Source organism: Haematobia irritans, chromosome 5 (genome assembly GCF_050003625.1).
Source record: "Haematobia irritans isolate KBUSLIRL chromosome 5, ASM5000362v1, whole genome shotgun sequence".
Classification (NCBI taxonomy): Eukaryota; Metazoa; Arthropoda; class Insecta; order Diptera; family Muscidae; genus Haematobia; species Haematobia irritans.
The window spans coordinates 61,380,708-61,392,891 of record NC_134401.1 but is presented as its reverse complement, the minus strand read 5'-3'; the positions used below and the strand labels follow the sequence as shown (position 1 = coordinate 61,392,891).

The 12,184-nt window shown below is 32.7% G+C and overlaps 1 protein-coding gene across 1 annotated transcript in view; it reads right to left on the bottom strand.

The window, feature by feature from the left end:
* Nucleotides 1–12,184, bottom strand: part of ttv (exostosin glycosyltransferase 1 ttv) — a 441,491-nt gene that overhangs the window by 73,428 nt on the left and 355,879 nt on the right.

Here is a 12,184-nt window from a genome sequence, read left to right as displayed (position 1 = left end):
AGTAAATTTGTTGAACTATGTGGAAGTCAAAATGGTCCTTAAATTTACAAGACACTTTTTTTTCTGTGTAGAAAGTTAATCTTTGGAACTGACACATTAGTTTTTCTTTTCGTTGAGATGAATGGATCATCAACGTAAATTTTATATCTATGAGTTTGATTGCTTCCGTTTCTGCCAAATTGTGTTATGATTTCTTAGTTTTTTTTTTCAGGTTTACCCCATCATGCAACCATTTGTCCATTGTCACTCATGTCATATACACTTCGTGAGAACATTAATAAATTTTCTAAACGCATATCGTTAGGTCACATTGGCTTCATATTTTCGTAATAATAGTCAGGCGCTTTTCACTCATTTCGAGATGAAAAAATGTGCAATAATGATTTTTGTTTCTAACTCTGCATTCAAAATGCAGAGGTGTTTTGTAAAACACTTGTCCCATGTGAAAATGCATTCGTAAGTTTGTCTATTAGGGAAGGACGATTCCATATCGAAATGAACTTAAAAAATGTTTTTTTTTGGCATTTATGCAGTATTCCTCGCTATAATTTTAGAACGCCACTATTATTTAGATGAACAGACCACTAGAGAAAATGTAGTGTGATACTACACTAAAAAAATTAACTTGGATCCAAACATTTTGACCTTCCCCTAAGGATTTTGGTATTGCTTCCGATCCAAAGATGTGGCTTCTTTAAAATAAAGAAATTTTTGGGACCTATCTAGCATTAAATCAAGGACCAATAAAATTAAAATTAGGCTTAAGCTATTCACTTACAAACACATGCAAGTTTAAACATCCAAATTATACCAGGTACTTCAAAGTAATGATGTTTTCCAAAACATCTTTAAACCAAAGATACAAAGTTCCCAAAAAAAAGTCTAAGCTTAAGCTGAAGCGTTTTTATCCTAAATCTGAGGATTCAATATACCTGTTAAAGACAATTTATTTAAATCAAAAATGCTTTTATTTACTTTAACCCATTAACGCCCAAAATGAAACTGCCGGACAAAAATTGATTTTATGGGTCTTTATTAACTCAGTAACGACTAAATAAAAATATTTAAATAGAGCCTGTAACCCCTATAGGGCGCGTCCCCAGGTGGCGGATAGGGGAACGCCTCCCAGATATGGGTGGTAAGAGGGAAATCAAATACCTCTCGCGGACCAACAGGTAGCAGTGTCTGTTCCCACATTGGGCGGCTGCAAACAGCGTCTGTTCTCGACTGGGGCGGCTGAGATACAGAAGGAAAACTATAAACCCTTCAGAAGGCAACGGGAAACCACTGAAGTATACTTCCCTTGAAAATCATACAATATGAACAACACAAATCTAAACACACGGCCCTCAGTCTCCGGCCAAACGAGAGTGCTAAGAATCCCCGGAGGTAAAAGTAAGCAACAACTAAACATTGGGACCTGGAATGTCAGAAGTTTATATGAAATCGGAAAACTAAACAACACAATTAGCGAAATGAATCGACTCAAAATTGATATACTAGGTGTCAGTGAAACCTGGTGGACAGAATGCGGCGTTTTTAAATCCCAAAATATATCAGTATATCACTCTGGAAATATGGAAGGAATACACAGAAGAGGTGTAGGAATTATTGTTCAAAATCACATTGCAGCATGTGTGATTGGATCTTATCCAATGTCAGAAAGGTCTATGATGATAAAAATTTCAGCAAAGCCCCTGAATATAAACATCATACAAATATATGCTCCTTCATGTGATCGAAACAGCGACGAGGTTGAGCATTTCTACGAAGAAATATCCCAATTACTAAAAATGACGAAATCACATGAAATAACAATAATTCAAGGCGACTTCAATGCCAAAGTGGGCAATGACGAAGTAGATGGCGTAACAGGAAGATATGGACTCGGCGAAAGAAATGAAAGAGGAGACCGACTGATTCAATTCTGCCAAGAATTTAAAATGACCCTAACCAACACACTTTTCCAATTACATCCCAGACGACTCTACACATGGAGATCACCTCCGATATAAATGATGTAGAGAATATATGGAGCAACGTCAAAGATACTATGGCTAATGTAACAAGAAGTTATCTTAGAAGTCATAATAGAAGAACTCAAGAAGAATGGATGACAGAAGAAATTATGGAGCTTCGTGCGGAACGAAGCAGGTATAAAAACGTTGACTTTGCATAGCAATACGAGCTGCAAAAAATGATCTCCTCAATCAAAAATGCCGAGAAATTGAATATTTGCAGTCCATACACGATGACTACAATTTACACAAAAAACTAAAAGAAGCTTCCGGAGTGTATAGAAGGATATCACCTGCAGTGCTTATAGATGAGAACAATCAACCGATTTTCGAAACATCACAAATAAAGAACCAATGGAAGAAATATATTGAAAAACTGTTTACCGATGAGCATCGCTCCAGATGTGAACACAATTGGAGTGCCAACATAACAGGAACCCCAATCACAAAATCTGAAGTGGAATACGCTATTAAAATACTAAAAGATAAGAAATCAACCGGTCCTGACGAAATCCCTTCTGAAATTTTAAAACTCATAGATGGAAACAACATCTCACTCATTGTTCGACTGTTTAATTATATATACGATACAGGTCAATATCCCAACGAGTGGCTAAATTCAACCTTTATTGCAATACCAAAGAAATCTAATGCCAAAAAGTGCTGCGAATACAGGCTTATTAGCCTTATGTGTCACACTTTAAAAATATTTTTAAGAATAATACACATGAGAATATACTCCAAATGTGAAAGTGCTATGGGAGAATCCCAATTCGGCTTCAAGGAAGGTATGGGTACCAGAGAAGCTTTACTGTCAATCCAAGTGCTGGTACAAAAATGCAAAGATGTTCAGAAAGATGTGTATATAGGTTTTATAGATTATGAAAAAGCATTCGATACAGTCCAGCATGATAAATTAATTGAAATATTGAAAAATATTGGAATAGATGAAAAAGAAATTCGATGCATCCAAAATCTATACTGGAACCAAACTGCAAGAATTCAAATAAATGGTGAACTGACAGAGGAAATTTCAATATCTAAAGGAGTCAGGCAAGGATGCATATTATCACCGCTCCTCTTTAATATTTACTCCCAGAAAATATTTCAGGAATCATTAGAGGGAGAAAGAATTGGTATAAAGGTGCAAGGCAAAATTATAAATAACATACGTTATGCAGATGATACCGCAATCATTGCTAGCAGTATATCTGGTCTACAAAAACTTCTAGACAAACTCACACACACAAGTGAATCATATGGCCTCAAAATAAATATCAGAAAGACAAAATACATGGTTGTAAGTCGAAAACAGCGTATAAACGAAACTACACTGAAAACCAAAGGTGAAATGGTTGAACGGGTCAAAAACTTTAAATACCTTGGAGTTCTATTAAACGACCAATGGAACACAAGTAACGAAATTAAGCGCCGCGTGGAGATGGCCAGAGACGCATTTTGTAAATACAAAAAGACACTCACAAACCACGAACTAAATCTCGCAACGAAAATACGATTCGTCAAATGCTATATATGGTCTGTACTACTGTATTCAGTGGAGACCTGGACCATCAAAAGTGCTGACGAGAAAAAAATTGAGGCATTTGAAATGTGGATTTATCGACGAATCTTGAAGATACCCTATACTTCCCACACTACAAACCAGGAAGTTCTGAGACGAATGCATACCGAAAGACAACTACTAAACACGGTCAAAAAAAGGAAAGTCGCATATTTGGGTCATCTAATGAGAAATGACAAATACAAATTTGTAAATCTATATTAAAAAGTAATATTGAAGGACGCCGAAGCAGAGGCAGAAGAGAAATGTACTGGCTTAAAAACATTCAAGATTGGACAGGATACAGGGATGAAACAAATACAATACATGCTGCTAAGAATCGAGAGCTGACACAATTACTATAAGAAAATGAGAATTGAAAAAAAAAAACACAATGTAACATTGTATGATCGCTTTACATCCGAATATCGGATATGCAAAATAAAGAAGAAGAAATAGAAAACAAAACTAACACTTTTTCGAAAACAGGATGTCCCCATGTGGGGACATTGGGCAGATTAAGATAAAATTCTCCAAAAATCTCCATCACCTGGTAGTACAATTTTTAACTTTTTTATTACAATAAACTTAACAGTTTTATTTATTGATGTTTGACTTTAAACAGTTGACCAGAGGGCGATAATGGGTTAAGCCATTACCTTAGTTCAAAGACATACGACTTTAATGGAGGGATGCAAATTTTCAAGATTCGTGTCCTAAATTTAAAGAAAAAAATTTTAAATAAAATTTCATTAACTTTCAAAATTTCATTAAATTTGCCCTTAAACCACAATAACATATTTCCCCTTTTGTTGAACCAGCCTGATTGCTTTAACAGTCTGCGTAAGTTAATATATTTAAGATCTGGCATGACCCTACAATTTATTTGAAAAAAATATTGACCTAATATGGAAGTTTATGCAACTTAAATTTTAGGACTCAACATTTACGCAATGCTAAGGACAAAATTCTTTAAAACAATGACATTTTAATTAAAAGAAAGTTTATAATCCTAGCTTCAAACATTTTTTCATTAAATTTAGAAGACAACTCTTGAAATTTTGCGTCTCTCTAATGAAGTTGTAGATCTTTGAAGTAAGGCAAATTTTCCTTAAAATAAAGAAAAACATTTTTAATTTAAAGAAATCGTCTTTAACACAACTGACATATTGAATTTTTAAATTTAAGATAAAAACGCTTTAGATATTGGCTAAGACTTATTTTAAGGATTTGCATCTTTGGTTTAAAGTTTTTTTAGCATTAAGAAAACTGTTGAAGTAACTGGCATAATTTGGATTTTGAAATTGGAATTTGTTTGTACATAAATACCTTTATTACACAGAAAAAAATTTCACGAAAATTCTTCCAATTAAAATCTTAATTGAGTTTTAAAAAATATTCAATTAAAAATTTAATTGATTCAACAAATTTTTTAATTGAAATAAAAATCAAGCACACAAATTAATAGTATCAATTAAATATTTAATTGGATCAATTATTTTTTTAATTGACTGTCAATTAATTTTTTAATTTATACTATCATTTCTGTGATTGAAGACATTTCAATTAAAAAATTAATTGGATCAATTAATTTCGTGATTGAATCAGAAAAAAATTTTTTTGTGTGTAATATATCGCAAAAAGAAAACAAAAACTCGATGAATGAGATCTGTATCCAATTTTAATTTTATTGATCCTAAATTTAAAGCCAGGGAGGTCCGTAAAAAATGTTTTTATTTTGAAGAACCCTCATCTTTGGCTCAGAATCAATACCAAAATCCTTAAGGGAAGGTCAAAATCTTTGGATGCAAGTAAACTTTTTTTGAGTGTGGTTTACGCATCACACAATATCTTTGCAAAAAAAAACACACACAAATATTTATGATTCAAGGATATGTGGAATATTCTAAAACTTTTGTGAAATAATAATCACGAATCACTCTAATGTACATATGATATGAAATTGTATTCTTATTTTTTGCATGGATGCGTATCTCCCATGACGTAGACATTCGAATCATATTATGATGCTATACAGAGAAATATTTCTCCATGCAAGCATCAACAGAAGCTGAAACATGTAGGTGGCTTCCGGGTGCATCAACCAACTGCAGGTATGTTAGAATTAATCATCATTGCGGATAAAATACCGCAATGAAATTGTCGTCATTTTTTGTGTGTTTTACATTATATGAGTATATCATTTAAAGTTCAAAATTTTTCTGTGAAAATTAAAATTTCGCTGCAATTTAGTTTATTTTCCACAGAGATATAAACTTCTATAGAAACACTTAAATGTAATGGAATTGAAGTCACATATTACTAACAGTTTAAATTTATTTAAAAACGTAATAATTTGGTTTGTGTTTTATTACCAAAATGTAACCACCGCGGTGCAATGGCTAGCATGCCCGCCTTGCATGTATTTGGTCGCAATTTCTGTGTGCTTCTCCAAGTGGCTTCCATAAAAAGGAAGTCCCTTGTCATTGAGGTAAACATAGAATCGGGTAGCACTAATTGATAATTATTATTTCGCAATAGACTGAAAGTCTATAGCCACTATACCTAACCTAACCATGAAATAGAACTGATTTTCATTTCAAAAGCTGTACTTAGTACATTGAAAAATATATTGTCTTGAGGTCAAAGATTTTATGTCTTTAAAATACGAATGAAAATTTTGCTTAGCATAGAAGACTCATTACTCTAGTATAAAGTCGATAAACCTTTCAATGAAGTCGTATTGTCCTTATAATTAAGTGATTTTACTTAAAAATGGGTATCATAACATGAAAGATAAAATGCTTGGGCTAAGGTCAACTTGACTTTAATAATTCAGAAAAATTCTTTAAATTTAATGAAATTGTCTTTAAGATTGTTGTCTTTTTGCATCTTGACAACATAGCAAAAAATCGTTCAAATATAGGACATGTTTTTCAACACTTTATTTTAAAGACATTTTTACTTGAAACATAGCATAATTTTTACTGGAAGTCGAGTCTTAATTTGGAAATAAAGTTGTTGTTAACAAATTTAAAAGAGAATTGTGTCTTAAAAGTATCCTTACTTGTATTCTCCGCTTCTTTGGCTCGGAATCAATACCAACATTTTGTAAGTAAAGACAAAATCTTTGGAAACGGGCATGCTTGTTTTCAGTATACCAGCTTAAAGTTTTGGCAAATCGGATCTTTTAAAATCTTGTAAAAATCGAAATGGTCTTGCGAATCAAATTGGTTTAAACAAAAGCTGACACAATCCAAACAAGGATGAATATATACATAATGCCGCAATACATAACGACCTCTTTGCGGTGATGCAGAATTTAAACTACACTGAAAAAAATATTGTCGTGAGGTCAAAGATTTCATGTCTTTAAAATACGAATACACATTTTGCTTAGCATAGAAGACGCATTTCTCTAAAATAAATTTATTTTCCTTGTCCAAAAGTCGATAAACTTTTCAATGAAGTCGTATTGTCCTTATAATTAAGTGATTTGAATTAAAAATGGGTATCATAACATGAAAGAAAAAATGTTTGGGCTAAGGTCAACTTGACTTTAATAATTCAGAAAAATTCTTTAAAATTAATGAAATTGTCTTTAAATTTGTTGTCTTTTTGCATCTTGACTACAAAGCAAAAAATCGTTCAAATATAGGACATCTTTTTCAAAACTTTATTTTAAAGAAGTTTTTTGCTTCAAACATAACAACTTTCTGCTGGAAGTCGAGTCTTAATTTGGAAAATAAAGTTGCCGTTAACTCGTTTTTAAAGGACTTTGATAGCATATGAAGAAAGAAAGCTGAGAAAGCGAAAAATTAAAATTTGCTTCCTAGAAGCAAGTACACAAAACCCAAATTTAAAAGAGAATTGTGTCTTAAAAGTATCCTTACTTGTATTCTCCGCTTCTTTGGCTCGGAATCAATACCAAATTTTTTAAAGTAAAGACAAAATCTTTGGAACCGAGTATGTTTTTTTTTTTCAGTGTACCATTGACATTCATAAACAATATGAGGTATATTTATGTTTTAATGTTCCGCAATCTCTACATGGAATACGTTGTGCTAACCAAATCGCATTACTTATATGAAGAAATGGCTTATCATAGTTCCCGTAGGCTAGATTTAAGAAGCACCCCCCTTTTTTCAGGCTCACTTAATCTATTCAGTCCATAGCCTACAATAGGACGAAAATAATAGATTTTAGCAAATACTTATTTCGTTAATATTCAAATGTCAATAAATCAATAAATTTTAATTTTAAGTTTTTTTTTGTGTTTCGTTTAAATAACTTTTATTAATTTAGTGTTTTTTTCGTATTGATTATATTAATTTTGTAAGTTTTAAATCAAATTAAAAGTTATAATCAGAATGAGTTCTTGTTACAAATAAATAAAAGAAAATTAACCTTGAATAATGTCAAATATAGCGTCATTCTTTAAAGAAAAACAAGTAAGGAAAGTCTAAAGTCGGACGGGGCCGACTATATTATACCCTGCACCACTTTGTAGATCTACATTTTCGATACCATATCACATCCGTCAAATGTGTTGGGTGCTATATATAAAGGTTTGTCCCAAATACATCCATTTAAATATCACTCGATTTGGACAGAATTTGATAGACTTCTACAAAATCTATAGACTCAAATTTTCAGTTGGCGAATGCACTAGGGTGGAACACAATGTTAGTAAAAAAATATGGGAAAAACTTAAATTTGAAGCAATTTTAAGGAAACTTCGCAAAAGGTTATTTATGACATATCGCTCGATATATATGTTTTAGAAGTTTAGGAAAATTAGAGTAATTTTTACAACTTTTCGACCAAGCAGTGGCGATTTTACAAGGAAAATGTTGGTATTTTTACCATTTTTGTCGAAATCAGAAAAACATATATATGGGAGCTATATCTAAATCTGAAGCGATTTCAACCAAATTTGGCACGCATAGCTATAATGCTAATTCTACTCCCTGTGCAAAATTTCAACTAAATCGGAGTTAAAAATTGGCCTCTGTGGTCATATGAGTGTAAATCGGGCGAAAGCTACATATGGGAGATATATCTAAATCTGAACCGATTTCAACCAAATTTGGCACGCATAGCTACAATGCTAATTCTACTCCCTGTGCAAAATTTCAACTAAATCGGAGCAAAAAATTGGCCTCTGTGGTCATATGAGTGTAAATCGGCCGAAAGCTATATATTGGAGCTATATCTAAATCTGAACCGATTTCAACCAAATTTGGCACGCATAGCTATAATGCTAATTCTACTCCCTGTGCAAAATTTCAACTAAATCGGAGCAAAAAATTGGCCTCTTTGGTCATATGAGTGTAAATCGGCCGAAAGCTATATATTGGAGCTATATCTAAAGCTGAACCGACTCAACCGATTTCTTCCAAAATCAATAGGGATCTATTCTGAGCCAAAACACATACTTGTGCCAAATTTGAAGTCGATTGGACTAAAACTGCGACCTAGACTTTGATTACAAAAATGTGTTCACGGACAGACGGACATCGCTATATCGACTCAAGATCCCACCCTGAGCATTTTTGCCAAAGACACCATGTGTCTATCTCGTCTCCTTCTGGGTGTTGCAAACATATGCACTAACTTATAATACCCTGTTCAGGGTATAATTAAATTCATATTAGCCAAATGGAACACTATGGCGTATGATTGTAAATTTTTCTCCGCATGTTACTCATTCGCCATACAGCACATACGCAAGTGTAGCAGAGTGGGACGACGTGCAATATAATAATAAAAAAGTCTGATATTTTTGAACGGATAAAGGTATTTCCTCGAAATATCAAAAAAGGAAAGCAGATATTTTATGCTTAGGGCTAGTATCACCTTGACCTACGAAAAATGTTTCGAAAAATTGTTCAATTGTAGTCTGATTTCCACATTTTTGTTTAATGGATGGAGCTCCACTTGTGGTTTCGAGGAATTAGAACCATAATTAGATTTATTTAATTTTAATTCATATTTGTTGAAATTTTGGTCAAAACTGGCTCCAATTTCCATATTTTCTCATTATTTGTATTGCAGAATATTTCTTGTTTCCACATTTTGTTCTTTACACTGAAAAAAAAAGTATTGTCATAATAACAAACATTTTCTGAAATTTCATTGAAGTCGTTTTGTTCTTCCAGTTAGGTGATTCGACTTTAACCCATTAAGGCACAAAATTAAACTGCCGGACAAAAAAAATTTTTTATGGGTTTTTATTAACTCAGTAACGACTAAAGATTTAAAAAAAAAAAAAAAAAACTGAAACTATATCATTCACTTTTTGGAAAAAAGTATGAAATTCTACAAAGCAGCTTCCTTCAACACAAAGTGTTTTAGTGTATAATTGACATCTTCAGCGACACTTTGTGTGGCATACAACAAATCTTAATTGATTTCATAAGCGCCCCGGGTTATGATTGTTATTTCTTCGATCTTCATTCTGAGGACGGATTTCGATGTCGTGATCTTGTAGGTGTCAAATACAACCTAGCGATATACCGTCTGAAAGATAATTGATCCATCGGATTGTTATTTTCAGCTTTGCACAGTAAAAAATGCAAACGCCACGCATTACATGCAAAAAAATAATTCTTTCCTCCCAAACGAAATTTTAGACAAACAAAGATCATTTCTCATATGCATTTCGCTGTAAGGAAGTTTATTTGGAAGAAAAGTATATACTTTTTGTGATAAACGTTTATACTTTTCCAGGATGTAAAAACAATTTCATAAAGACTAACTCAAAAACACAATCTATTCTCGCTAATTGCATTTTCCCTCACATCTTTCTCACTTCCACGAGGTTTTTTAGTTCTTACCCAGCAAAAAAAATATGTCAGCAGTAAAATTTAGTTGCGCTTTTTAGTATACAATAAAGTATCGGCGGCAATAACGTAAACGAGTAATCAAACTAGTTTATGATCATCCGTTTACGTTATTGCAACCAATTCATGTAGTATAGATGCGCGAAAGGTATTGCACTTCTGAGCAATATTGTTATTGAAATGAGCAATTATATCAGCGCTATGTTGAAGCTGCTATAAATCGGGACATCGCCCACAAAAATCAGCTCTGATTCGTTTGTTTTGTAAGCAGTTGGTACTGCCTCTCTCCCTTACAATTCTGCTGAAATAGTGCTCCATTTTTTGCTGGGTAGCTCCTTTTTCTGTAATACAAACAATGTATGTTAGAAGAAATTATTCAATGTTATAATTTTTTTTCTTAAATTTTAACTTTCGCCTGGACGGAGAATCGAACCGAGGACCATACAGTTTGTAATCCCACACACTAGCCACTGGGCTACGTAGCTGTTATAGTCATCAATAGAAAAATATCGTTATAAGTTATATTTATATAGCATAGCTTGTGGAGCCCACAAGCCGATTAAACAAATTTTATTTAGCACACGCAAAGAAAAAAAAAAACGTTTTGAAAACGTGTACCGAAAACGTTTTTCTTTTGTTAGAGTTTTTTTGAATTGGTTCGAAAAGTATACACTTTTATCATCAAAAAAATTCGTTTGGTACAAAATTTTTATTTTTTCAATAAAAAAAGTTATTTTTGAACCAAAACCACAGTCCATTTCGCTTATCTCAAACACTGTTCTTTTCTGACTTTAGGTCTTTAATAAGACATATTTTAAATTTCATAGTAAAAATTTAATATAGTAGAATGTAATGTTGAACATTTTTTCGGAATCTTCTGACCATATCTGGAATATATGAAAAAAAAAAATCTTTGGTCGAAGCAGGGATCGAACCCATGACCCTTGGCATGCAAGTCGGCCGTAGCAACCACTGCTCCACGGTGCCCAACTAAATGTATTTTTCTGTTAAATAAACTTTGTTTAATCGGCTCGTGGGCGTCGCAAGCTATGCTATATGAGTATAACTTATATGGGTAATTGTCTATTGATGACAATAACGGCTACATAGCTCAGTGGATAGTGTGTTGGCTTACAAAATGCATGGTCCGCGGTTCGATTCTCCGTCCAGGCGAAAGGTAAAAAAAAAAATTTTACAATTTATAAAATCGTATAATTTCCTCTACATTGTTTGTATTACAGAAAAAGGTGGTAAGAAATAAAAAACTTCGTGGAAGTGAGAAAGATGTGAGGGAAAATGCAATTAGCCAGAAAAATTTTTTTTTGAGTTAGTCTTTATGAAATTGTTTTTACATCCTGGAAAAGAATAAACGTTTATCACAAAAAGTATATACTTTTCTTCCAAATACACTTCGTTTCAACGAAAAGCAAATGAGAAACGAACTTTGTTTGTCTAAAATTTCGTTTGGGAGGAAAGAATTATTTTTTTGCGTGCAGGGTTCGATCCCTGCTTCGACCGAACACCAAAGAGTTAATTTTTCTATTTTTTTTTTACATATATTCCGAAGATTCCGAAAAGGTGTTCAACATTACATACTACTAGAAATTATTACAATATTAAATGATTTGGACATTGAACCAGCCTGCATTGATATCAGGTTAACATAAAAACATTACATACTACTATATTACATTTTTACTATGAAACTGTAAAATGTGTCTTATTAAAGACTTAAAGTCAGAAAAGAACATTGCTTGATA